This window comes from Rattus norvegicus, chromosome 1 (assembly GCF_021556685.1).
Source record: "Rattus norvegicus strain SHRSP/BbbUtx chromosome 1, alternate assembly SHRSP_T2T, whole genome shotgun sequence".
Classification (NCBI taxonomy): Eukaryota; Metazoa; Chordata; class Mammalia; order Rodentia; family Muridae; genus Rattus; species Rattus norvegicus.
Window position 1 is genome coordinate 215,694,713 of NC_141534.1, and position 24,573 is coordinate 215,719,285.

Sequence of the window (24,573 nt, forward strand, 5' to 3'; positions counted from 1 at the left end):
CAGGATAGGCCAGGGCCTGAGGGGCTCTAGGGTCACAGAGGTCACGTACGGGTCCAGCGAGTGGACCCCAGAAACCCGGCCGTTCCGGGCCCCGCCTTCTTCTAACGGGCACGAGCAGAAGTGCACAGGCGCACTAGGGCAGCTTGGCGCCACCAGGCGGTGGGCGGGGCGGGGAGTCCGGAGGGGGGAGAGGGTTGGGAGGGAGGTTTGGGTTGGGAGGAATGGGGAACCAGAGTGGGTCAGGGGGTTTAAGGGTGAGGGCAGGCTGCAATGTCTGTGGAGAAAGAGCTTCCGTTACTGTTTTCACACCCGGGCTGGAAAGAATGGAGGAAACAGCTTACAGAGCCGCGGGGACGCAGTAAGGCCGGGATACCGGGCGCCCATAGGAAGCCCCGCCCGGACCTAAGGCGATCGTCACCGGAGTCACACTCCAAGAAGGCGCAAGTGCGAGAGAAAGAGAAGGTGTGGGTACCCTGGAATGGACTCATCGTGATTGGGAAGAGAGTGGAACTCTTGGACAGAAACGTGCTAAAGTCTAACCCAAAGTTGGAATCTGAATACTGGAAGCTGGAGGGCACAGGGAAGAGGCTCTCAAAAGAGAAATCGACGCTGCAGCAGGAGACAGTGGAGGTGAAGCTCCTGAACAGTGTAAGAAGGACGGTGCAGGCTCCAGTAGGTTTGGAGGATGACATCCCAGAGGAGGCTTGGAGAAAGCTGGAGGGCAGACTCAAAGCTGGTGTATCTAAGAGTAAAGAGATGACTGCAGGGCATGAAGAAAACTTGAAGTCTACATCCAGGGGCAAGTTGAGAACCACTGAAGAGGACTTGAGGTCCAGAGGGGATCAACTGAGGCAAAATGCGGAGTTGGAGTCGAGTGGAGAGAACTTGATGTCCAAGAGAGAGAAACGGGTGTCCATTGGAGAGAAGGTGATAGGCAGGGGAGAGAAGCGGAGGTCTGCTGATGAAAAAATGGACAGTAGGGAGAAGCGGGTGTCTGTTGTAGAGAAGATGGACAGTAGAGAGAGGCGGGGGTCCATCAGAGAGAAGGTGTCAGACAGTGGAGAGAAGCGGGGATCTATCAGAGAGAAGGTGTCAGACAGTGGAGAGAAGCGGGGATCCATCAGAGAGAAGGTGTCAGACAGTGGAGAGAAGCGGGGATCCATCAGAGAGAAGGTGTCAGACAGTGGAGAGAAGCGGGGATCTATCAGAGAGAAGGTGTCAGACAGTGGAGAGAAGCGGGGGTCCATCAGAGAGAAGGTGTCAGACACTAGAGAGAAGCGGGGATCCATCAGAGAGAAGGTGTCAGACACTAGAGAGAAGCGGGGATCTATCAGAGAGAAGGTGTCAGACAGTGGAGAGAAGCGGGGATCCATCAGAGAGAAGGTGTCAGACAGTGGAGAGAAGCGGGGATCCATCAGAGAGAAGGTGTCAGACAGTGGAGAGAAGCGGGGATCCATCAGAGAGAAGGTGTCAGATAGTGGAGAGAGGCGTGGGTCCAGAGAGAAGGCAAAGTTGGGAAGAGAGAAACTTAGGCCCAGTAGAGAGAAGCTGAGGACTGGTGATAGAAATTTGAGATCCACTGAAGATATACTGGAGTCAAATATTGAGGAACTGGAGTCTGATGAGGTGAAACTAGAAGAGCCTTCAAGAGCAGGAAGTGCGACCGAAGAAACTATTGAAAGAGTGATAAATGTCACTGGTGATGGAAGCTTGATGGAAAATATGAGTCAGGAAATGCAAATTCCTTCTGACAGTGTGGAAGCAATAGACGACCAAGAAGGGGCAGAGAAAGGGGTGGACGTTGATAGTCATGTCTTGCATGGAGTAGGAGATACTGCTGATAAATCTGTTCCTATGGAAGAGAAAGACACACTCGGAGAAAGCTCCAGGGAACCGGGTGACTGAAAAGATGGAGGTGAAGAAGGAGACTGGAGTATTGAACATCAAGGAGAAGCTGGAGTCAAGGACTTCGTTGGTCATGAAAGGGCAAATGTGAGTGAGGAGTCTGGGCCTCATAGGAGCATGAAGAGCCACTGGACATGGAGGCCAAGCCAGCCTCAATGGACGTGAAGAGTGGGAAAGAGGACAATGGAAGCATTTTAAGGAGACAGAAACGATTTGGGAGTGAATGCTACATAGAAGGATACTGACTGTTTTCTGCTTAAAGAACTGTTTGAGAGCGCAAGGCCCTGGGTTCGGTCCCCAGCTCCGAAAAAAAGAACCAAAAAAAAAAAAAAAAAAAAAAAGAACCGTTTGAGAAAAGGGTCTGGAGGTAGAGGTAGCTGGATTTTGACAGACATGGACATGGTCAGGGCTACGAGATGTAGGTGGTCAAAAACAGATTATAGCAGGATAAAGGTTTGACATCAAAGGCCGTGGAGAAGCAGCAAAGAAGGAGGTGCCTGAAGCAGACACCAGCAGAGGGGCTCCAGCTGGGAGAAGCGAAGAGGAAAGCATCGACTGAATAAAAGGTGAAGGAGATGAGAGGCCGCACCCTGCCACAGCGCTTAGGTTTGTTGGTTTTTTGTTTTTTGTTTTTTATTTATTTATTTTTTTTTTAGTTTTTTGAGATAGGGTCTCTCTGTGTAGCCCTGGCTATCCTGGAACTTGCTCTGTAGACCAGGCTAGCCTCCAACTCACTTGCCTCTGCCTCCTGAGTGCTGGATTAAAGGCGTGCATCGAATTTTAAACTGATTTCCTTTACTGTTTCTATACATTCCATGCAGTCTGTATTGACAGTCCTCTTACAGAGCCCTGTGGGTCTGAACCAAACTCGGCATCACTGGTCACTAATCTCATTTTCCCAGGCTCACCGCTCCTGATGTCAGATTTGAAGTGCCTGGATTTAATGTGAAGTTTTAATGTGAAGTTTTTCTTTGTACCTGGATTCTCTCTCTCTCTCTCTCTCTCTCTCTCTCTCTCTCTCTCTCTCTCTCTCTCTCTCTCTCTCTCTCTCTCCAGGGTTTCTCTATGTAGCCCAGGCTGTCCTGGAACTCAGAGATCCACCTGCCTCCACTAGGGTTTTTTTTTTTTTTTTTTTTTTTCTGGAGCTGGGGACCGAACCCAGGGCCTTACGCTTGCTAGGCAAGCGCTCTACCACTGAGCTAAATCCCCAACCCTCCACTAGGGTTAAAGATGTGGGCCACCACAACCTGACTATATCTTTCACTTTTAATATTCATCCAGTTACCTGGTTTTTTGTGTTTTTGTTCGTCTGTCTGGTTTGGTTTTGATGATGGGTTAGAGATGTACACCTGACTGGCCTGGAACTATATGTAGACCAGGCTGCTCTCTCAAATACAAATATTTACCTGCCTCTGTCTCCCAAGGACTGGAATATCTGTTTCTTCTTAGCTCAGGCTGCATCAGAGTCTCAATCCTCCTGATTTCTGGTATTGCAGGCTTGTACACTTGACTCACGCCTTGTTCATAATCTTCCCTCATCCCAAGGACCAGAAAAGGGCTCAAGTATCTATTGTCAAGACTCCATGGGGTTGGGGATTTAGCTCAGTGGTAGAGTGCTTGCCTAGGAAGCGCAAGGCCCTGGGTTCGGTCCCCAGCTCCGAAAAAAAGAAAAAGGGAAAAAAAAAAAAAAGACTCCATGATCAGGCTGGAGAGTGGGCTCACTGGTTAAGGGCATTTGTTGTTCTTGAGAAAGACCCGGGTTCTATTCCCAGAACTAAACTGGAGGTTTACTACTTCCTCGGACACACACACACACACACACACACACACACACACACACACACCCCAAAACAAACAAAAAACAAAAACCTAAAAAACAAACAAACAAAGTGCCATTATTAAGATAGGTTCCTATGGTAGAGTAGTAGAGTGGATAGAATAGAATATTTCACCAAGCCTGAGGTGGTGGCACATTTAATTCCAGCACTCTGAAGGCAGAAGCAGGCAGATCTCTTTGAGATCAAGGCCAGCCTGATCTACAGAACAATTTCTAAGACAGCCTGTCTTTTTTAAAAAAAAAAAAAAAAAAAAAAAAAGATATTTCACCCCCATTTTCCTCTGACTATTCTTTTTTTTTTTTTTTTTTTTTTTTTTTGGTTCTTTTTTTCGGAGCTGGGGACCGAACCCAGGGCCTTGTGCTTCCTAGGTAAGTGCTCTACCACTGGGCTGGAGAGATGGCTCAGTGGTTAAGAGCACCTGACTGCTCTTCCAGAGGTCATGAGTTCAATTCCCAGCAACCACATGGTGGCTCACAACCATCTGTAAAGAGATCTGATGCCCTCTTCTGGTGTATCTGAAGACAGCTACAGTGTACTTATATATAATAAATGAGTAAATAAAAAAATTTAAAAAAAAAAAGTGCTCTACCACTGAGCTAAATCCCTAGCCTCTTTATTTTTCTTTCTTTCTTTTTTTTTTTTTTTCGGAGCTGGGGACCGAACCCAGGGCCTTGCGCTGGGCCTAGCTACATCCCCAACCCCCTAATTGTTTTTTAATTGTTGTTGTTGTTGGTGGTGGTGGTGGTGGTGGTGGTGGTGGTGGTGGTGGTGGTGGTGATAGTGGTGTGTGTGTTTGAAACAGAGTCTTCTGTAGCCCAGGCTGGCTTCAAATTCTCAAATTCAATATGTGGCTAACAATGACCTTGACTTTCTTACCCTCCTCACTCCACCTCCAGAGTTGTGAGGTCTCAGGTGCGAACCACCATACTCAATTTATGTGGTGCTGAGAATGGAGCCCAGGGCTTGTGCACGAGGCAAGCACTCTGACAGCACCAAAAATCTCCAGCCTTCATTTGTTTTGGCAAGGTCTCAGGCTATAGCCCACCCTTGCCTACAACTCGAAGTGCAGCCCAGGCTGGCCTCAAATGCATAGCTGCCTCAGCTGGAATCAGAAATGCCAGGCATGGGGCTGGGGATTTAGCTCAGTGGTAGAGCGCTTACCTAGGAAGCGCAAGGCCCTGGGTTCGGTTCCCAGCTCCGAAAAAAAAGAACCAAAAAAAAAAAAAAGAAAAAAAAAGAAAAAAAAAAAAAAAGAAATGCCAGGCACTGCATTTGGCTGTCTCATACTTTTTCATTGTTTTCCAAAGATTTTTAAGCCCTTTGCTATATTTCCGTGTGCACGGTGAACCCTTAGATAGTTTCCCTATCCCTCTTTTCCTTATTTTGGTCCGTTACATCATCTGGTAGATGCCACAGAAAGTGACCATAGGAGTCAAACATTGTTTCAGTTCCCTGCCCCTCCCACCTTGAGACAAGTCTTCCTATGTTACCCTCAATCATGTTTTAGCCTACTGAGTGTTAGACTTACAAACCACACTGTGCCTGTAGTAGTTATTAATCATCTCCCTGTCCTCTCCAGCATGTAAGCTGTACGAGAACAGAAATGTGTGTCTGTGTGGGGCCTGCGGTAGTCCACTAAGTGTGTACTCACGGAATCCATCTTGCATTCATTGACTCTACCCTTCTCAGAACCATTTGACATCAAGGGATAAATCATTGCAGTGGTTTTCCTGCATGACTGTCTCTGTGGTGCTCACAGAGGTCTTTGTTCCACACTTGACCCTGAGGTTTGTCTGGGCACAGAATGCGTGCGGAGCACTCGCCGATGTGCTTTGTTTTCCTCCATAGTGGCCACTGGGACTGTAGATCTATTTTTACGCTGGAGCCAATTACACAGCCAGTCAGTCTGTGGCTGTGGCCTGTTTTCTGCTCTCTGACCCTGATGTTTCTGCTCCTTCCTCGGCCATAAACTGATTGCTCCCTCTTTCTTCCATTTTCTGAGAACTCTGACCCTGTGGTTGGCCAATCAAGGCGAGATAGTGGACGTGGAACCCTGTAAAGATAAGCTCCTGCTGCCTCAGGCCTACCAGCAGGGTGCTTTTTTTGTGTTCGTTTCAAAAGAAATTTAAAGAGATTTCTTCTGACATGTATGAGTGTTTTTGCTTGCACGTATGTCTATGCACCACATGGGTGCTGTGCCCATGCAGCCCAGAAGAGGGTGTTGGATCTTTTGGAACCGGAGTTGTGAGCCAGGTCTTTGCAAAGTCAGCAAGTGTTCTCAATCACTGAGTCATTTCTCCGGTACATTTGTGTGTTTGTTTGTTTTGAGGTAAGGTCTTGCCTTACCCCGAGCTTGAACTTGTTATGTAGCCCCAGCTGACCTCAACCTCTCGATCCTGTCTCAGTGTCCTAAATGCTGACATTGCAAATATGCAAGGCCATTCTGCCCTCCTCCTCTTCTTCCTCCTCCTCCTCCTCTTCTTCAAGATTTTTTATTTATTTATTTTAGATGAGTACACTGTAGCCGTTTTCATGCACACCAGAAAAGGGAATCAGATATCATTACAGATGGTTGTGAGCCACCATGTGGTTGTGGGAATTGAACTCAGAACCTCTGGAAGAACAGTCAGTGCTCTTAACCACTGAGCCATCTCACCAGCCCTTCTTCAAGATTTTTAAGTGTATCTGAGTTCACTGCAGCTGTCTTCAGACACACAGGAGGAGGGCATTGGATCTCATTACAGATGGTTGTGAGCCACAAGTGATTGCTGGGAACTGAACTCAGGACCTCTGGAAGAGCAGTCAGTGCTCTTAACCATTGAGCCATCTCTCCAGCCCCATTCCTGCCTTTCTTTGGTCATAAGATCTTGTGGTGGTGAATGACACTGATCGTCTGGCTTCTTGATATGAGCAGTTAAGTTGGACAGGTCCAGACCAAGCACTATACATGTTCTCTATCATTTAACCCATTGCTCAGTTCTCTGCAATGGGCACCATTCCTCTACCAAGTCTACCCACTCAGAACTGCCAGAGCCAGGCTGTACCTCAGCCAGCCTGACCTCAGAGCCACCCTCTTCTGCTACACATCACTCTCTATTGTCCCTGGACCAGCTGACTTCATTTACTAGCTTGCCAAAGCAGGCTCTGCCTGGAGTAAGGGGGAGGCAGATAAACAACCCTTCCATTCAGTTAGCAAAGTTTGCAAAAGGATCACTTCAGTGGCAATTTTGTGAATATAAATGCAGGGGCTCTGGGTACAGCTCAACCGTTCAGGGCACTGGCTGCTCTTTCAGGAGATTGGGTGGGGTTCAAGCACAGCACCCACATGGTGGCTCACAACCATCTGTACTTTCAGTTCAGATGCCCTCTTCTGACTTCCTCAGGCACTGCACACACGTGGGGTATGGATGTGTGCGTATATAAAATACTCATATACATAAAAACGTCTTTTAAAGAAAGGACATAAGGGGCTGGGGAGATGGCTCAGTGGTTAAGAGCACTGACTGCTCTTCCAGAGGTCCTGAGTTCAACTCCAGCAACCACATGATGGCTCACAACCATCTGTAAGGGGATCTGATGCCCTCTTCTGGTGTGTCTGTGTCATTGTGCTCACATACATTGAATAAATAATTTAAAAAAAAAAAAGAAAGGACATAAATTCAAAAAAGTACTAATGTTTCTTTTCTTCTTCAGGCCTATGCGTACCTGAGACCGTCGTCTGAAGACTCCTCTGGTGAGTCTGCGAGTGAAGTGTTGTCCTCTCTTTGAGGCGTCTTCTTAGGCACAAGGAGAAGACTCAGCGTTTGCCCTTGTATGGGAAATGGCCTACACTTGAGGAAGTGTGGACTCTGATGAGTCACCGGGTTTCTGTTGCGCGGAGGCTGGATGACTCACCCGAGATATCAGATGCATTCCACCAGCCCCCACAAACCAGCGACAGTCAAGCTGGACAAGTGTCACCTGCCTCGTCAGTGAGCTGTCGACGGGTGTCACCTGCCTCGTCAGTGAGCTGTGTTGGGTTGTCTAGGTTTGTTTGTTTACTGAGTTTATTGTTTCACTATGTAGCTCAGGCTGGCCTGGAACTTCTATGTAGACCAGGCTGGCTCTGAACTCACAGAGATCCCCTTGCTTCTGCCTCCAAGCTGCTGGGATTAAAAAGTGTACATTCTACACCCAGCCCTTATTTTATTTGGAAGGCTCTTGCTATGTTGCCTAGTTTGGCACTTAACTCATGACTGTCAGCCTCAGCTTCCCAAGCGGCTGAGATAACAGGGCCATAACATTTCATCTGGATGGGTTTGTGTATATAATACCCTATTCTGCTAAAGTCAGCCGAAATTCACACATTTGGGGATTAAGGACTTCCGAGTGATTTTATGTGTTTCTGATTTTTTTTCCTTTTGAATATTTCCAGTGATCTGGTTTCTTTTTCTTTCTTTCTTTTCTTCAAGACAAGGTCTCAGTATGTGGCTCAGGACTGAAGTTACAAGGGTAAGAAGGGCCAGCCGTAGTAGCACCCAGGAGGCAGAGGCAGGTGGATCTCTGTGAAATGAAGACCAGTCTGGTTTACTTGGAGAGTTCTAGGCCAGCCAGGGCTTTGTAGTGAGACCCTGACTTTGAGAAAATAATGAAGAATAAAAAGGAGCAGGGACCATACAGGTGACCATGGAGGACAGATTGTCTAGGCAGAAAGAGTGTGCTGATGCCCGCCTGTGATGGGAGCCCAGTGGATTTCGGGAACGGGCATGGAGAGGATCTGGTACAGCCACAGCAGGAGCGATGTTGTCCGGGCCCAGCAGATGTTGACATGGGAAGAGCCTTGATGAGAGGACTTAGACTTTGTTCTGTCGGTGACAGGGAGTGTGACAGCGGCAGACCTGTATTTCACTGATGGAATTGACTAAGCCTAGAGATGGAACCTCCTGGGCCCAGGGGAGGGGCCACTCAAAGTAGGAAATCAGATCTTTGTAGTGGTCCAGGGTGGAGAGGGCAGGGCGTGGACTAAGGCAAGACCGGGAATAAAAAGAAGAGAGGTTTTGAACAGGTTTAAAAATCCTATTCAGGGGCTGGAGAGGTGGCTCAGAGGTTAAGAGCACCCGACTACTCTTCCAGAGGTCCTGAGTTCAATTCCCAGCAACCACATGGTGGCTCACAACCATCTGTAAAGAGATCTGATGCCCTCTTCTGGTGTGTCTGAAGACAGCTACAGTGTACTCATATATAATAAATAAATAAATCTTTAAAAAAAAAAATCCTATTCAGGGTTGGGGATTTAGCTCAGTGGTAGAGCGCTTGCTAGGCAAAGGGCCTGGGTTCGGTTCTCAGCTCCGAAAAAAAGAAAAAAGAAGAATCCTATTCAAAGCCAGGCAGTGGTGACACACACCTTTAATGTCAGCACTGGGGAGGCGAAGACTGGCAGGTCTCTGAGTTTGAGGCCAGCCTGGTCTACAGAATGAGTTCCTGGACAGCCAGTGCTACACAAAGAAACCCTGTTTCAACAGCCCCCAACCCTCCCAAAACAAACACCAAAACCAAAACAAACAAACAAACAAACAAATACCAAAACCAAAGTATTCAAGCAAGCCTTGCTCATTCATTGTGGATAAGTGGTGAGGGAGGAGGCACCCAGCTCACAGGCTGGCTGATGCGCACCTCAGGGCGGCCTCAAGAGACAGCCTTGGGGAGAGATTGTGGGGTTTAATTTACTTAGGTGTGTGTGTGTGTGTGTGTGTGTGTGTGTGTGTGTGTGTGTGTGTGTGTATGAGAGAGAGAGAGAGTCACAGGAGGTATGGCTGTCAAGAGGACAGCTCTTGGGGGTGGATCACTGCTTTACACCTCGTTGTAGCAGGGTTCTTGTCTCCACTGGGCTATGACCTTCAGGGTTGTTGGCTCTCAGCCTTTCAGGAGACTTCCTATCTCAGCTTGTTATCTCTGTAGGAGTGTTAGGATTACAGGTGTGTGCTGTGGCTTCTGGCTTTCTTTTGTTTCCAGCTGGGTTTTTTTGGTTGGTTGGTTGGTTAGATGGTTGGTTAGTTGGTTGCTTGGTTGGTTAGTTGGTTGCTTGGTTGGTTAGATGTTTTTTTTCACAGCCCTGGCTGTCTTGGAACTCACTCTGTAGCCCAGGCTAGCTCTGCTTCCTAAGTGCTGGGATTAATGGTGTGCACTACACTTTCTGGCTCTGAATAGGATTTTTTTTTTCTTTTCTTTTTTTCAGAGCTGGGGACCGAACCCAGGGCCTTGCACTTGCTAGGCAAACACTCTACCACTGAGCTAAATCCCCAACCCCCTGAATAGGATTTTTAAACCTGTTCAGGGCCTCTTCTTTTTATCCCCGGTCAGGTCAGCTCCCAGGGAAGCAGTTAGAAACTGTGTGGTGGAACCTGTAATCTCAGCACTCAGGAGCTGAAGGAAGGATAAGGGGTTTAAAGTCATCCTTGGATAGGTAATGAATTTGAGTCTAGCCTATATGAGATCTTGTCTTAAAAAACACAAACAAACAACAACAACAAAACATAAAGTAGAGGGGAAGGGAGAGAAGCAGCTGCAACATTTAATGCTTGGTAGATAGGCCTAGAGCTGTTCGCTGAGCCCAAACGCATACAGCCAGGCTCTTGGGTAGTAGTTCTAGTCACAGACATGTTATATGGGGATCATTTTCAGGAACTAATTAACTTTTAACAATTAAAATTTAAAAACTTTTATATTTTAAAATAATTAAAATTTATAGACAAACAAAACAAAAATTTAGAAATTCACAGTAAAATTTAGGTTTCTGGATTTCCTGGAGAAAACAGATACTTGGCCGCATCAGACCCATGCAACAGATGTAGACAACTGTCTGGTCCCTTCACCTGGATGCTCCAGCCCCCCTGGGTCCCTGCCCACCTCTGCCGTGTTTGCACCAGTGTTCCACAGTTAGAGGAACCTGAGTGTGGCTTAGATGTCAGTCTGCACTTTAATCAGTGTTGGGCCTAGGCCCGCCTTCCTGCCTCAGCATCCTTTCTGAGTTTGAGTGAATGTGAGACCAGACCCATGCTTTGTTTGTTTTGTTCCCCTTTTCCTTCATGCTGTGAGAACTGAAAGAAAAAAAAAGGGGGGGGGGGAGTGTTCAGTACTCATGTGGAGCAGGGTTATGACAGCTACTTCAGAACAAAAGGGAATGAATGGCCGTCGTTCCTGAGGTCAGCACTGATCAAAAGCAGCAGAGGCCCAAAGTGACCATTGCACACCTTTAGTCCCAGCACTTGGGAGACAGAGGCAGGTGAATCTCTGTGAGTTTGAGGTCAGCCTGGGCAAGACCCGCTCAGTGTGAAAAAAATGTTTTTAAACTACAATATAGCAACAGGCAGATTGGTTCATGCTGTGATCCCCCCGGGCTCTTGGAGACTGAGGGAGGGAAACTCACTGAGTTCTAGACCAGCCTGGTGTATCTAGGAAGACCCTGTCTCAAAATCCAAACGAAAGAAGAGAAACAAATGTAGCTAGGCATGGAAAATGGCAAAAGGAGGGGCAGACAATTGTGGTGAGATTGTTGTCCTTGCTGTTTGTTTCTTTGTTTGTGATGGATCATCTTCTAGGTTTTGAGCTGTAGACTGGCTATTTTCTAAGGAAGTTTTGGGGGGACGGACTTGTATAGATGTACATGATGGTGCCTTCCACAGTTCAGACAGCTGAACATTTTCTTTAGAGACCCAATTTCAACATGTTCTTAAGAAGTTTTATATTTTACTTAACCTTGGCAACATGTTCCTGCATATGGAGTGAAAGTTCAAGATCCAGGTTGGCAAACAGATAATTTTGTCAAGCTAGATACTTTATTATTATGAAGTTTTTAAAAATTACTGTTCAGCAAAAAAACAAAAAAAATTACTGTTCAGATTATTTTATTTTATGTGTATGAGTGTTTTGCCTGCATCTATGTCTGTGAGCATGTCTGGTGCCCTCAGAGTCAGAAAAGGGCATTAGATCTCTAGGAACTGGAGTTACAAATGGTTGTGAATCACAGTGTGAGGGGCTGAGTGCCTGACCTGCAGGCGTTCTTGTGGACCTTGATCCCTCTGGCTCCTACAGTCCTTCCCACCTTCTGCAGGATTCCCCTGGCTCTGCCGAGTGTTCGGCTGTGGGTGTCTCTAACTGCTCCCATTGATTGCCTCTCTGCTGGCAGTCGGGTTGGGCACTGATCTATGAGTATAGCAGAGTATATCGTTAAGCAGTCATTTCATTGCCTTCCCCCTCTTCCCCTCCCCCAAGTCCTTTTTGGTTCTACCCTGGGTCTCTAGACTGCCCAGCTCTGGTTCCTGACCCTCGCTCCGCACAGTGTCAGTCACCGACTCCCTCTCATGTGGGCCTCAAGTTGGACCAATCATTGCTTGGCCACTCCCACCAGTTCTGGGCCACCATTGCCCCAGCACATCTTGCAGGCAGGACAGATTGTAGGCTGAAGGTTTTGTGGCTGTATTGATGTCTCAATCCCACTGTGGGAAGTCCTTGCCTCGTTATAGAAAATGGCTGGTTCAGGCTTCATATCCCCAATTACTAGGATCTATGAGGGTCACCCTCATAGACTCCTGGGAGTTCCCACTGCACTGGGTTTTCACATAGCCCTCCAAATGCCCCCCAGTTCCAGTCTTCCCTCCCAGTACTCTCTCCCTCCATCCCTCCTGCCCCCAGTCCACTTGCAAAATCTATTTCTCCTTCCCAGGGAGATCCCTGAGTCCCCCACCTCGAGCCCTTCTTGTTACTTAGCCTCTCTTGGTCTGTGGATTGTAGCATGATTGTCCTTTAGTAACAGCTAATGCCCACTTATAAGTGTGTGCACATCATGTTTGTCATGGGTCTGGGTTTCCTCACTCGGGATGATTTTTTTTTTTTTTCTACTTCCATCCATTTGCCTGCAGATTTCATGATGTCATTGTCTTTAACAGTTGAATCGCACTGCATTGTGTGACTATAACACATTTTCTTTATTCATTCTTTGGTTGAGGGACATCTAGGTTGTATCCAGTTTCTGGCTATTATGAATAAAGCTGCTATGAGAAGTGTGGTGGTGGCTCATGCCTTTAACCCCAACACTCAGGAGGCAGAGGCAGGTGGATCTCTGAGTTTGAGGCTAGCCTGGTCTACAGATTGAGTTCCAGGACAGCCAGGACTACACAGGGAAAGCCTGTCTGCAAAAAACAAATAACAAACAAACAAACAAACAAAAAAGCAGCTATGAACAGTTGAACAAGTGTCCTGTGGTAGGATGGAGCCTCCTCTGGGTGTGCCCAAGAATGGTATAGCTGGGTCTTGAGGCAGATCAATTCTCAATTTCTGAGAAAATGCTATTTTGATTTCCAAAGTAGCTGTACAAGTTTGCAGGCCCACCAACCATGGAGGAGCGTTCTCCTTGCTCCACATCCTCACCAGCATTAACTGTCACTTGTGTTATTGATCTTAGCCATTCGGATAGATATAAGACAGAATGTCAAGATAATTTTAATTTGCATTTCCCTAATAGCTAAGGATGCTGAACATTTTTTTTCAGTCATTTTGGTGTCCTCTATCAAGAATTCTGTTGGGGTTGGGGACTTAGCTCAGCGGTAGAGCGCTTGCCTAGCAAGCGCAAGGCCCTGGGTTCGGTCCCCAGCTCCGAAAAAAAAAAAAAAAAAAAGAAAGAATTCTGTTTAAATCTGTACTCCATATTTAACTGGATTATTTGTTTTCTTGACATCTAGTTTCTTGAGTTTCTTTATATATATCTTGATATTTGTCCTCTGTCAGATGTGGGGTTGGTGAAAATCTTTTCCCATTCTGTAGGCTGCCATTTTGTCCTATTGACGGTATCTGTTGCCTGACAGAAGCTTTCTGGTTTCATGAGCTTGAGTGTTTTAAAGTGTAGCAGGGACACCACACTCAGGCCACAGTCAGCTGGAGAGATGGTCATGTTTTCCTCCTTGTGTGAGTTTGCCTGCTCCCGGGGAGCTGCCCTGAGGCAGGCAGACTGGAGCAGATGCGAGTTCAGCCGACACTAGAGTACAGGGGCTTGTTCTCCCAGATTCTGGTCTCGTAGTGGCTGTGTAGCTCTGAGACTGCAGAAGAGGTCACTGGCCTTGATTTTGGGGTCCCCTGTGTCTCAGAGGCTTATTTTGTATCCCACAATGGTTATCTCCCCTGTTGCAATATATCACTCAACCTCTAGAGGCCTGCCCTGCAAGCTTTCCCCTGGGACAAACTGAGGCCCATGTCGGTTGGGTGTCAGGGAGCATCTCTGTCCAGATTACAAGGGTTTTGTGAGACCTTACCCCTCCTCGCTGGACTCTGAAGCCTCTCCAGTGTCTATGTCCTGCTCATCTCTTGTGATGCCCTGACTGCTAGGGTCATTCCTACGCTGTTCTTGGGAGAGTTCTCTCCTCACTCCCTTGTTGTCTCACAGATCCAGATCAGAGCCTGACATGAGGAGGTTAATACACCCACAGAGCTGAGGACAGCAGGAGCCCAAGCCAGGACTGAACCCGGCAGAGCTGGGTTTCAGTCTCCATAGCTGGATATTTGGTTTGTTTGATTGTTGGTTGGTTTTGTTTTGTTTTGTTTTGTTTGTTTGTTTGTTTGTTTGGCAGTTTGTTTGTGTAGCCCTGGCTGCCCTAGAACTCATGCTGTAGACTAGGCTGGCCTCAAACTCAGAGATCTATCTGCCTCTGCCTTCCGAGTGCTGGGACTAAAGGTGTGTGACATCGTCGCCTGGCTTTTGTCATTATTTGCTGTTTACTTTTGAATCTCAGTGACATTTTGTGTTGGGGGTGTTTCATCAAAAATACAGCCCCTCTTAAAGGTCTTGGCAGGTCCATGGCAAAGCTCTCTCCATGTATTTAACAAGAATTCATCCTGTGTCATCTGGCACCACTAGGCATGTCAGGATACTCATAGAACTAGAACCAGATGGACAAACAGCCCAGTTCTGCTGAAATCATTTCGGGCAGCATCAGGTTGGGGAGCTGGCTCAGTGGTTAAAACAGAAGCAAGCTGATCTCTGAGTTCAGGGACAACCTGGTCTACAAAGTGAGTTCAGGACAGCCAGGGATATGCAGAAAATGTCTTGAAAAACAAAACAAAACATCCCAAAGAACATTTGCTGCTTATGCCAAGGACTAGAGTTTGGTTCCCAGCATCCACATGGTGGCTCACAACTGTTTGTAGTTCCAGTTCCAGGGGTCCAACACCCTCTTCACATCTCCTTGTATACTAGGCACGCATGATGCACAAAGACAAGGCAGGCAGACACCCACACATATAACATAAGAGAAAAAAATGTAATGTTAATGCATTTAAGTCCTAGCACTTAGGAGGCAGAGGCAGACAAATGTTTGTGACTTTGAGGCCAGCCTGGTCTACAAGTCAAGCAGCTCTAGGACAGCCAAGGCTACATAAAAAGTCTATACCTGGGCTGGGGATTTAGCTCAGTGGTAGAGCGCTTACCTAGGAAGCACAAGGCCCTGGGTTCGGTCCCCAGCTCCGAAAAAAAGAACCAAAAAAAAAAAAGTCTATACCTTAAAAACAAAAACAAAGCAATCCAAGAGGCAAACAAAAAATCAAGCAGCCTAAAGGGTGAAGGGGAGGAAGATTGTTCTTAGGAAGAGCTTTCTGATGAATGACTTGTCACTGAGCAGACTGAGAAAGAAATGGGGGCGGCGGGCAGCCCGTGTGGGGCATTTGACAGGGTGTGTGTCTGGGCTCACTGGGATTATCACACGTTACCTATTTCCCGTGTGCACTTGTGGTGTGCTGGAGGGATTCTCTTCAGTAAACCATTTGTGTAAACCACGAGGCTGCAGGAGAGCCGTGCTGTTCATGCAGACTTCCTCAAGGACTTGTAATGTCTACTGGTCAAAGATCATAATTATTACATTACAATCCTGTCCTTTCATTTTTTATTATTGATGTGGAGTTCATGTAACATATAATTAGCGTTTTAAAGCTACAGTCTCGTGGCAGTTAGTGCATTTGCTGTGTTGTGAAACTAGCACCTCGCGGGTTCAAAATATGTTTCAAACTCTAGTTCAAGATGAAAGGCCTGCTCCCCTGCTCTGTCTGTTTGCTTTGAGACTGAACATATGGCGTCACACATGCTGTCCAGTGCTCAACCTCGAAGATGCCTCCCAGCCCCATATTAAAATGCATTACTGGGGCTGGGGATTTAGCTCAGTGGTAGAGCGCTTACCTAGGAAGCGCAAGGCCCTGGGTTCCGTCCCCAGCTCCGAAAAAAAGAACCAAAAAAAAAAAAATGCATTACTAGTGTGTATGTTTACACACGTGGAGGTGAGGGCATATTATGTGTGCCGCAGCCTGCGTGTATCGTGGTGCACATGAGGAAGTCAGATGACAACTTTTCGGAGTCAGTCCTCCCCTTCCGCTGTGGGTGTCAGGAGCCAGAGATTGAAATGAAGTTCTTAGGCTTGTACAACTAGAGCTTGTAACTGCTGAGCCATCTCCTCAGCCCCTCATGGAGCTGGGGTAGCATATGCTGCGGGAGACAGGGTCTCACCGTGTAACTCTGGCCGGCCTAGAACCCACCATGTAGCCCAGGCTGACCACACAGAGTTCTACCTGCTTCAGCCTTTCAAGTGCAGGAATGAAAAACACATGCCACTGTAGCGCCTCTCCTGAGATAGAATTCCTCCTCCCAGGCTGTGGGACCTTGTTACTTCCATTTCCGGCTGTCATATTCCAGTTCCTATGATTCATCGACGCTTGATTCAACAGATATTTTACCAAACACCTACATACTGCTCCCCTGGGCACTGTGGTATGTAGGTTCTAAGGATACAGCAATGACTGTTTATCCAGGACATGGAGAGGCTAGTAGGAGTTTTATACACCGAGCGTATAGTTGACAGCAAGTTAAACTATGCTGTACACTTGTGGGAAAGGCTGGGGGCCGGGGATGGAGCCCAGTTGGCAGAGTGCCTGGGTGCAGTCCCCACTCTGGTAAATTCGGTGAGGTAGAGCATGCCGATAGTTCCAGCACTGAGGTGTGGGCGCAGGAGGATGAGAGGTTTAAAGTCGTGTTGCCTACATGGTCATGTGATACATGATAGCAAGGCCAGCCTGGGATACAGGAGGCCCTGGGAATAGGGAAGGAAGGAAAGAGGGAAAGAAGAAAATTGTGTTATACCCATGGGAGCCAGTACAATGGCTCAGGAGGTAAAATGTTCCATTCCTGAAACCCACAGAGTGGAGGGAGACAGCGGATTCCTGCAGAGCTACACCAGAGAGCCTCCCCACACACAGATAAATAGTGTAACGCAGTTTATTTTACTTTATGTGTATGAGTTTTGACTGTGTGTTTGTCTGTGAATTATGTGAGTGCCTGGTGCCCGTGGAGGCCAGAAGAGGAAATCTGACATTTTAGAACTAGAGTTATAGATGGTTGTGAGCCACCTTGTGGTTCTGAGAACCAAACCTGTGCTTTCTGCAAGAGCAGCAAGTGTTCTTAACTGTTGGCTCATCTGTCCAAAAAAATTAAAAAAAAAATACTTTTGACCCAGCATGGTGATGCAGGCCTGTAATCCGTGCTACCCAGGAGACTGATGTGGGTGAGTTCCAGACCTGCCTATCTCGGGGAGAAGAGGGAAGTTGGGAAGTTAGGAGAGCCAGACTGCTCTCCTAACATTTGCTAGCCCTGGGATGGAAGAAGTGAAGGTCAATTTGTGAACAAGACAGCTGAAATTATTATTTTTAAAGATTTTTTTCTTTCCTTTTTTTGGACCTGGGGACCGAACCCAGGGCCTTGCGTTTGCTAAGCAAGCGCTCTACCACTGAGCTAAATCCCCAACCCCAAGGTTTTTTTTGTTTGTTTGTTTGTTTTTTTATTATGTGCTCTGTAGCTGTCCTCAGATGCAACAGAAAAGGGCACCAGATCCCATTACGAATGGTTGTGAGCCACCATGTGATTGCTGGGATTTGAACTCAGGACCTCTAGACAAGCAGTCAGTGCACTTAACCACTGAGCCATCTCTCCAGCCCCCAATAACTGAAATTCTTATAGGCTGTGACTGATTTTTTTTGTTTTTGTTTTTGTTTTTTTAAAACACTTTTTATTTATTCACTTTTTATTTTGAGTACAACACTGTAGCTGTCTTCAGACATACCAGAAGAGGGCATCGGATCCCATTACAGATGGTTGTGAGCCACCATGTGGTTGCTGGGAATTGAACTCGGGACCTCTGGAAGAGCAGTCAATGCTCTTAAACCACTGAGCCATCCCACCAGCCCTTGTTTTGTTTTTGTTTTTTGTTTTTTTTTGATGGACACTGGGGAGAAAGATCTTCCAAGGAAATGAGCCGGACCATGTGAGGGTGGAAACAGAAAGTCATGAGCATTTTCTTTTGCCCTGGAGAACAGCCCCAAACATAAACTGGGGTCAAGAGTGTGACCACCATTACCATTGTCTGGATGTGGACGTGATACCTCCCACCTCCCCTACCAGATATTCCTAACACCACTTGTATTCTAAGGCCTGGTGAAGGTAGAAAGCATTTTTGTCCAACAGAGGGCAGGCTGAGAAGGAAAACTTCCAGCCTCAGGTGTGGTCGCAGTCGACCAGCAGAGGGCGCTGCGGAACCGTCTTGACTCTACCAGATGCAGTGCTCCGGTCCCTGCCCCCCCACACCCACTAGGACTCCAGTACTCCTGACCCAGCAAGCTTTCAGCGCCTGGGGCTTTTTCTTGCACACTAGTGCCCTCTTATGTTTTCCTAGCTGCTTGTTAATCAAAGTGTGGAATAACAAACCAGGGCAAGTCACTGAAGTCACTTCAAACAGTGAGCCAGTGACCACAGACACTCGGACCTGCCTCATTCAGTCCCCGTGCCCGATGCCCAGCCAAAGAGCGACGCAGATTGCCGACTGGTTGTTGCCTCTGTGCCTTGGCTGCACGTCTCTCATGTAGGCACAATCTTGGGTTTCTCCAGGCAGGATGACCTGGCAACTGTTGCACCCCACCCACCGCTGGTTTCGCTTTCCTAATGGTAGAGGTGCCACTAACCGAGGGAGGGTGGTGGAACAGGTTTCAGCGTTTTCCCTATTTTTTTTTTAATATGTTCATTTGTTTAAGAGTTCTTCTTTCTAGTGAGTTCCTCCCCTTTCTCAAAAGATGCCCAGAACGCCCTCTTTGGCATTTGTTCAAAGTCCAGGTTCTAATAGCTTTTAGCTAGTTTAATTTTAACCATAAAGCCGTCTTTTGGAATAATTACTTTTTAATCCGGAAAGAGCCAGTTTGATACAAGACCATAAGACTTTCCTCCTGCTCAGAGCTAGCAGATGTGGAGAAAATTCATTTCCTGCTAACTCATCTCCTAAGTGAGGGAGCCAATGGAACTGAGAATGCAAAGTGTAGATAAATTGCTTGGCTTTACCTGTTTCAGTATCTGCTCTAATGAACCTGGTGTCCAAGGAGAAAATAGGCTGGAGAGAGAGAGAGCAAGGGGGGACAACATGAAGACCTTTGTCTGAGCTGCAGGTGGCAAAGGATGGCCTTTTCTCGGAGCTGTCCTGTGCAGAACCAGGTGCCCTCTGATTTCTGGGACAGTCTCTGTTTCTCAGACAGAAGACACAATGGCCTTTGTTAGATCACCTATCAGTTGTCAATTCTAAAACTGTAGGCATCTCAGAGACCTGTCAGCAACCACAAGCCTTTCCCTTCGGACTGGCTGGCAAGGGTGGGCTGGCAGAGACGGGAGTCCCCAGAGTGCTCCACGGCCAGCTTTTGATTCCATTTCTTCCCTTATAACCCCAACCCTTTGTAGTAATTACTTGTGTTTATAAAACCTTAAAGGATTTTTGATGTATCAGGGGAGAAATCAGTCTTCCTTTTTGTTGTTGAGGTGGCAAACTTTTTATTTGGCAATAAAAGAAAAATCAAAGATGAGAATGAGAGGAAAAGGAGCTGTGTGTGGTGGGGACCAGTCTGGAAAGAGTGCCCTGCTCCTGCTGGATTCTGCTGAGGCAAGCAAGCTCAGGAGAGCACTGTCAGAGAATTCAACTTTACGGTGGCCCATGCTGGGCCTACTCACCCGTGTGAGGGCTCTCCGGCCAGCACTGGGGAAGAGGGATAAAGTAAGGCTGAGTGCCTGCTACCAGTGGCAAGTCTTGACCAAAAATATCAAGGGTCTTCTAATCTAACTGGAGATGAGCCTTTTGGGGTCAAGGGGCCACTTGTGGTAAATCATATTGTGCAATCTCAGCTCCAGAGAGGTGGAGACAATTAGTTTAGGAGTTCGAGGCCATCCTTGGCTCTGTAGGGAGTTTGAGATCATCCTGGGTTACATGTGATTCTGTTTTGAAAAGATAACCAAGCAGTCCCTCTCCCAAATAAGGGCAGATGCCAGAAGCCAGTGTGGACTGTGGATCCCAACATGCTGAGAGAGCATCTGTAGTGCTCTTTACGTGTATCTGGTGTCTACAAACAGAGCAGTCCACCCACTGGCCCATTGACCCATCTGACCTAAGGTGGGACAAGTCAGAGCCTGGTGCTCTCCTCTGAGAAAAGGATGGGAAAAGGGTACGTGTGAGTGTCACAAACTCAAAAAAACCCAAAAAACCAAAACATATATATATGCGTGCTATGAGGATGAGTCTGAAGGAAGGGTAGTCTGAATTTCAACTGTTTCTCTTTTGTCCTTTAGTTCCTAAGACTTCTAGACCAGACCTGCTCGACAGGCGTTCTCCTGACACCCTTCCGCACTTGCACCTGGCCTCTTACATCACAGAGCACCCTTTCCTGAGGCCTTCCTCTGAATCAAAGGTAGGGGTTGAGGTGGCACTCTCTCCTGGAGGGGCTGTCACCTCTAGGCTGTTGTTGGGAGGAGGAAACACAGATCCTAGTTGCCTGTCTCATGGAGTCATGCCATCTTACAGAAGGGACAAATGTGATTCAACTGGTTCAGGGATGGGGGTGAGGAACTTTTGTGTCATGAATTTTTAGCATGTCCTGATGGTTTTCCAAAATCCAGTGCATATAAGATTAGGTCTTCTCTTTATCAAATAATTAATAGTCTCTCTCTCTCTCTCTTTCTCTCTCTCTCTCTCTCTGTGTATCTGTGTGTCTGTGTGTGTGTATCTGTGTGTCTGTGTGTGTGTGTGTATCTGTGTGTGTGTCTGTGTCTGTGTGTGTTTGTGTATATGTGTGTATCTGTGTGTCTGTGTGTGTGTCTGTGTGTGTGTCTGTGTGTGTCTGTGTGTGTGTCTGTGTGTGTCTGTGTATATGTGTGTGTATGTGTGTGTCTGTGTGTGTGTGTCTGTGTATGTATGTGTGTGTGTCTGTGTGTGTGTGTCTGTGTGTCTGTGTGTGTGTCTGTGTCTATGTGTGTGTGTGTCTGTGTGTGTGTGTATGTGTGTGTGTCTGTGTGTGTGTGTATGTGTATGTGCATGCATTGGGCAAAGGAAAACAAGCAGGAGTCCAATCTCTCCTTTCACCATTCGGGCCCTGGAGATTGAATTTACCATGGCATCAGGCTTGGTGGCAGGCATTTTTACCTACTGAATGTTTTTCTGGTCCCTAGGTTCTACTTTTGAAGGCACAGGGAGTCCAATATGAACAACAGAGTTTGGAAAGCAGAAAAACAAAAGGTCACAGGAAAAGCTTGGATATTGGGGCAGATGCCACAAGTCCTAGACTGTCAGGGTTGGTTTAGACAGGTTAAGGAGTCCACTTGGTGTGTGAGAAATTGCACTGTTGGATCATTGAGAAATTCTCTCTTGATGCTCAAATCCTGGAGAGAAAGGAATGGAGCCAAAGTCTCAAATCAGTACATGTAGCTGACCTGATTATAATGTTGCCTGACTGTTTAATTAGTAGATAGTTGTATGGTGTGGGACAGCAAGGTCACCCATAGCTCTGAAAAGAGTGTTCATCTGGAGATCCGTTCTGCCTCTGCTTCTAGGTTAGCATGGATCAGAAGTAGAGGGAGGCAGAGAAACAGACCCAATCTTAAATCTGGGGAAGAAAATGCAAGGGAAGATCAGGAAATCCAACTGTGGCCAGGGAAGCCACAGACAAGTTGCCTCACCTACTGCAACCTCAAGAGGAGCCCCAGAGGCTGTGACAAACTCAAGTCACGTGTGGAACAGTTGCTATAGGGTGTTTCCTGCCCTAGACTCACCCTGTCAGCAAGATGCTGTACACCTCTATTCAGCTCCCTCACCACTTAAAAACAATATAGAAAGGAAACGCTGGAAAGGAACCAGAAGTGCACAATGGCTTAAACTAGAGCTCTTGGAACTCCGGATCGGAGAGCCAGGGCGAGCTGATGAATCTAACTCAGATGTGCTCTTCTCCTGTGAGAGGATAGGAGGTTGGCAGGGTGCCAGTGCCTTGTGAGACTCTTGGTCAGGTGAAGGAGGGAGGAAAGGGAAGGCTAAGACAGCAGACAACTTGTCCAGAGTCCTTTCCTCCTTCACCAACGTTGGAGGTTGGATTGTCTGGGCCAGTCAGCTAACTGGGCAGAAGAATACTCTGAGGGAGAAGCTGCATATAGGCTGGAGGAAGTGGTCAGGGCGGAATACCATGCAGTAGGCCTTTGATGCTGAGATGCTTGAACCCTAGACCTCACTATAAGATGTGAAGAGTCACTCCAAGTTTATAAGCTCATTAAACGACGTGTATTTTTGACTGGCTACATGTTTGGCTTAGCGAAAATACACAGAGTACTTCAAGCCACACCTAACCCTTCTCGGAGCTCTTGGCCAGCAGTTTCTTCTAATTACTCCAGCGAGCGTCCCTGTTATTTACAGTTCATAGAAGGCAGGGCGGAGTGATTTCTGGCTTGGTATCTTTTGGGCCACAGGATGGGGGAGTGGTTCAAGTTCAGCCAAAGTCTTGACATCAGTCTGAACCATAAGAGACTGCTGGCGTTAGGAGTTGAACCTTACCCTATACACACACACACACACTCACTCACACACATAGACACACACATACTCTCACACTCATTCACACACTTTCTGTTTCTCACAGACACACAGACACACACACATAGACACACACTCACACACATAGACACACATTCACACACACACACTCAATACACACACTCACACACATAGACACACACTCACACATTCACACACACACTCACACACATAGACACACACTCACACACACACTCACACACACACTCACACACATAGACACACACACTCACACACACTCACACACATAGACACATACACATTCAGACACACACACACTCACTCACACACATAGACACACACTCACATATTCACACACACATTAACACACATTCACACACATTTACACACTCACACACATAGACACACACTCACGTATTCACACACACATTAACAACACATTCACACACATTTACACACACACATAGACACACACTCACGTATTCACACACACTCACACACATTTACACACACACTCACACACATAGACACACACTCACGTATTCACACACACGTTAACAACACATTCACACACATTTACACACACTCACTCACACACATAGACACACACTCACACATTCACACACACATTAACACACATTCACACACATTTACACACATATTCACACTCGTTCACATAAGTCACACTCTTTCTCTCTCTCTCTCACACACGCGCACACACACACACACACACACATTCATGTTGTCTTTGGCGGCGGAGCCAGGAACAGGGTTTTATTTGTACTTCATCCTGCCTTCACAGTAGCAGGAGGCTGGCTCACCCGTTCCTCCTGGTTCTCTAACTGTGTGTGAGGATGTGGTGTAGCTGTGGGCATGTGTGCCACAGCACAGATGTGGAGGCCAGAGGACACTGGCCAGGGGCAGTTCTTTTATTCTGCCATGCGGGTCCCAAGGATAGAACTCAGGTCATCAGTCTTAGCAGCAAGCGCCTTTCCCTGGGAAGCCTTCTATTTATTTATTTCTATTATTTAATAAATATGCCATAATCAGTATATGGGTTTTTTTTTTCTTTTCTTTTCTTTTCTTTTCTTTTTTTTTTCTTTTCGGAGCTGGGAACTGAACCCAGGGCCTTGTGCTTGCTAGGCAAGTGCTCTACCACTGAGCTAAATCCCCAACCCCGCAGTATATGTCTATATAATGTTATCTATCTATTTAGACAGAGTCTTCCTCTGTAACTCAAGTTGGCCTTAAATTCACTACGTAGTCAGGCTGACTTTCAGTCTTGGTGGTTTTTCTGGTTCAGTCTCCCAAGCACTGAGATTATAGGCATGTGTATCCATTCCTACATTCCTCACTCCCAACTTCTGTTCCTCCCTCCCTTCCTCCTTCTGTTTCTCCCTCCCTTCTTCCTTTTGTTCCTCCCTCCCTCCCTCCCTCCCTTCCTCTTGCATCCTTCCTTCCTCCCTCCTAACCGTCCTTGCTTCCTTTCTATGGAGTCTTATGTAGTCCAGACTGGCGTCAGACTCACTGTGTAGCAAGGGGGTGACCCTCAACCTCTGGTCCTCCTGACTCTGCCCGTCAAGCACTGAGATTATAGGCGTGAAGCCTTATGTACGGATTTACAAGGTCAGGATCAAACCCGTGCTTTGTGCGTGCTAGGATGGGAGCACTTTGCCAGTTGAGCTATGTCACAATGGCCTGAGACTGTCGGCCGCCCTCCTGCCTTGATGTCCCGTGTGCTAGCATTGCGAGACATACGCTACCATGCCCAGCCCCGTTCCCTTATGTGGGAAACAAGAAGAGTTTTGCTCTCTTCCTTCTCCTCTCTCTTCTCTTCTCCCTCCCTCCCTCCCTCCCTCCCTCCTTCCCTTGGATATTTTCAGGTCTACGTAGAGGTTAGCAATCATCCTGTGGATTACTTCAAG

General features: G+C 47.1%; 1 pseudogene across 2 annotated transcripts in view; it reads left to right on the forward strand.

Moving 5' to 3' along the window:
• Positions 1 to 305: 305 nt before the first annotated feature.
• Positions 306 to 24,573, forward strand: part of Rpl37-ps2 (ribosomal protein L37, pseudogene 2) — a 37,379-nt pseudogene continuing 13,111 nt past the window's right edge. Inside the window, 3 exon segments of one of the 2 annotated variants that reach the window (NR_203089.1) lie at positions 306 to 2,511; positions 7,437 to 7,476; positions 20,404 to 20,522. The product of NR_203089.1 is annotated as a ribosomal protein L37, pseudogene 2, transcript variant 1 (transcript). 2 annotated transcript variants of the gene reach the window in all.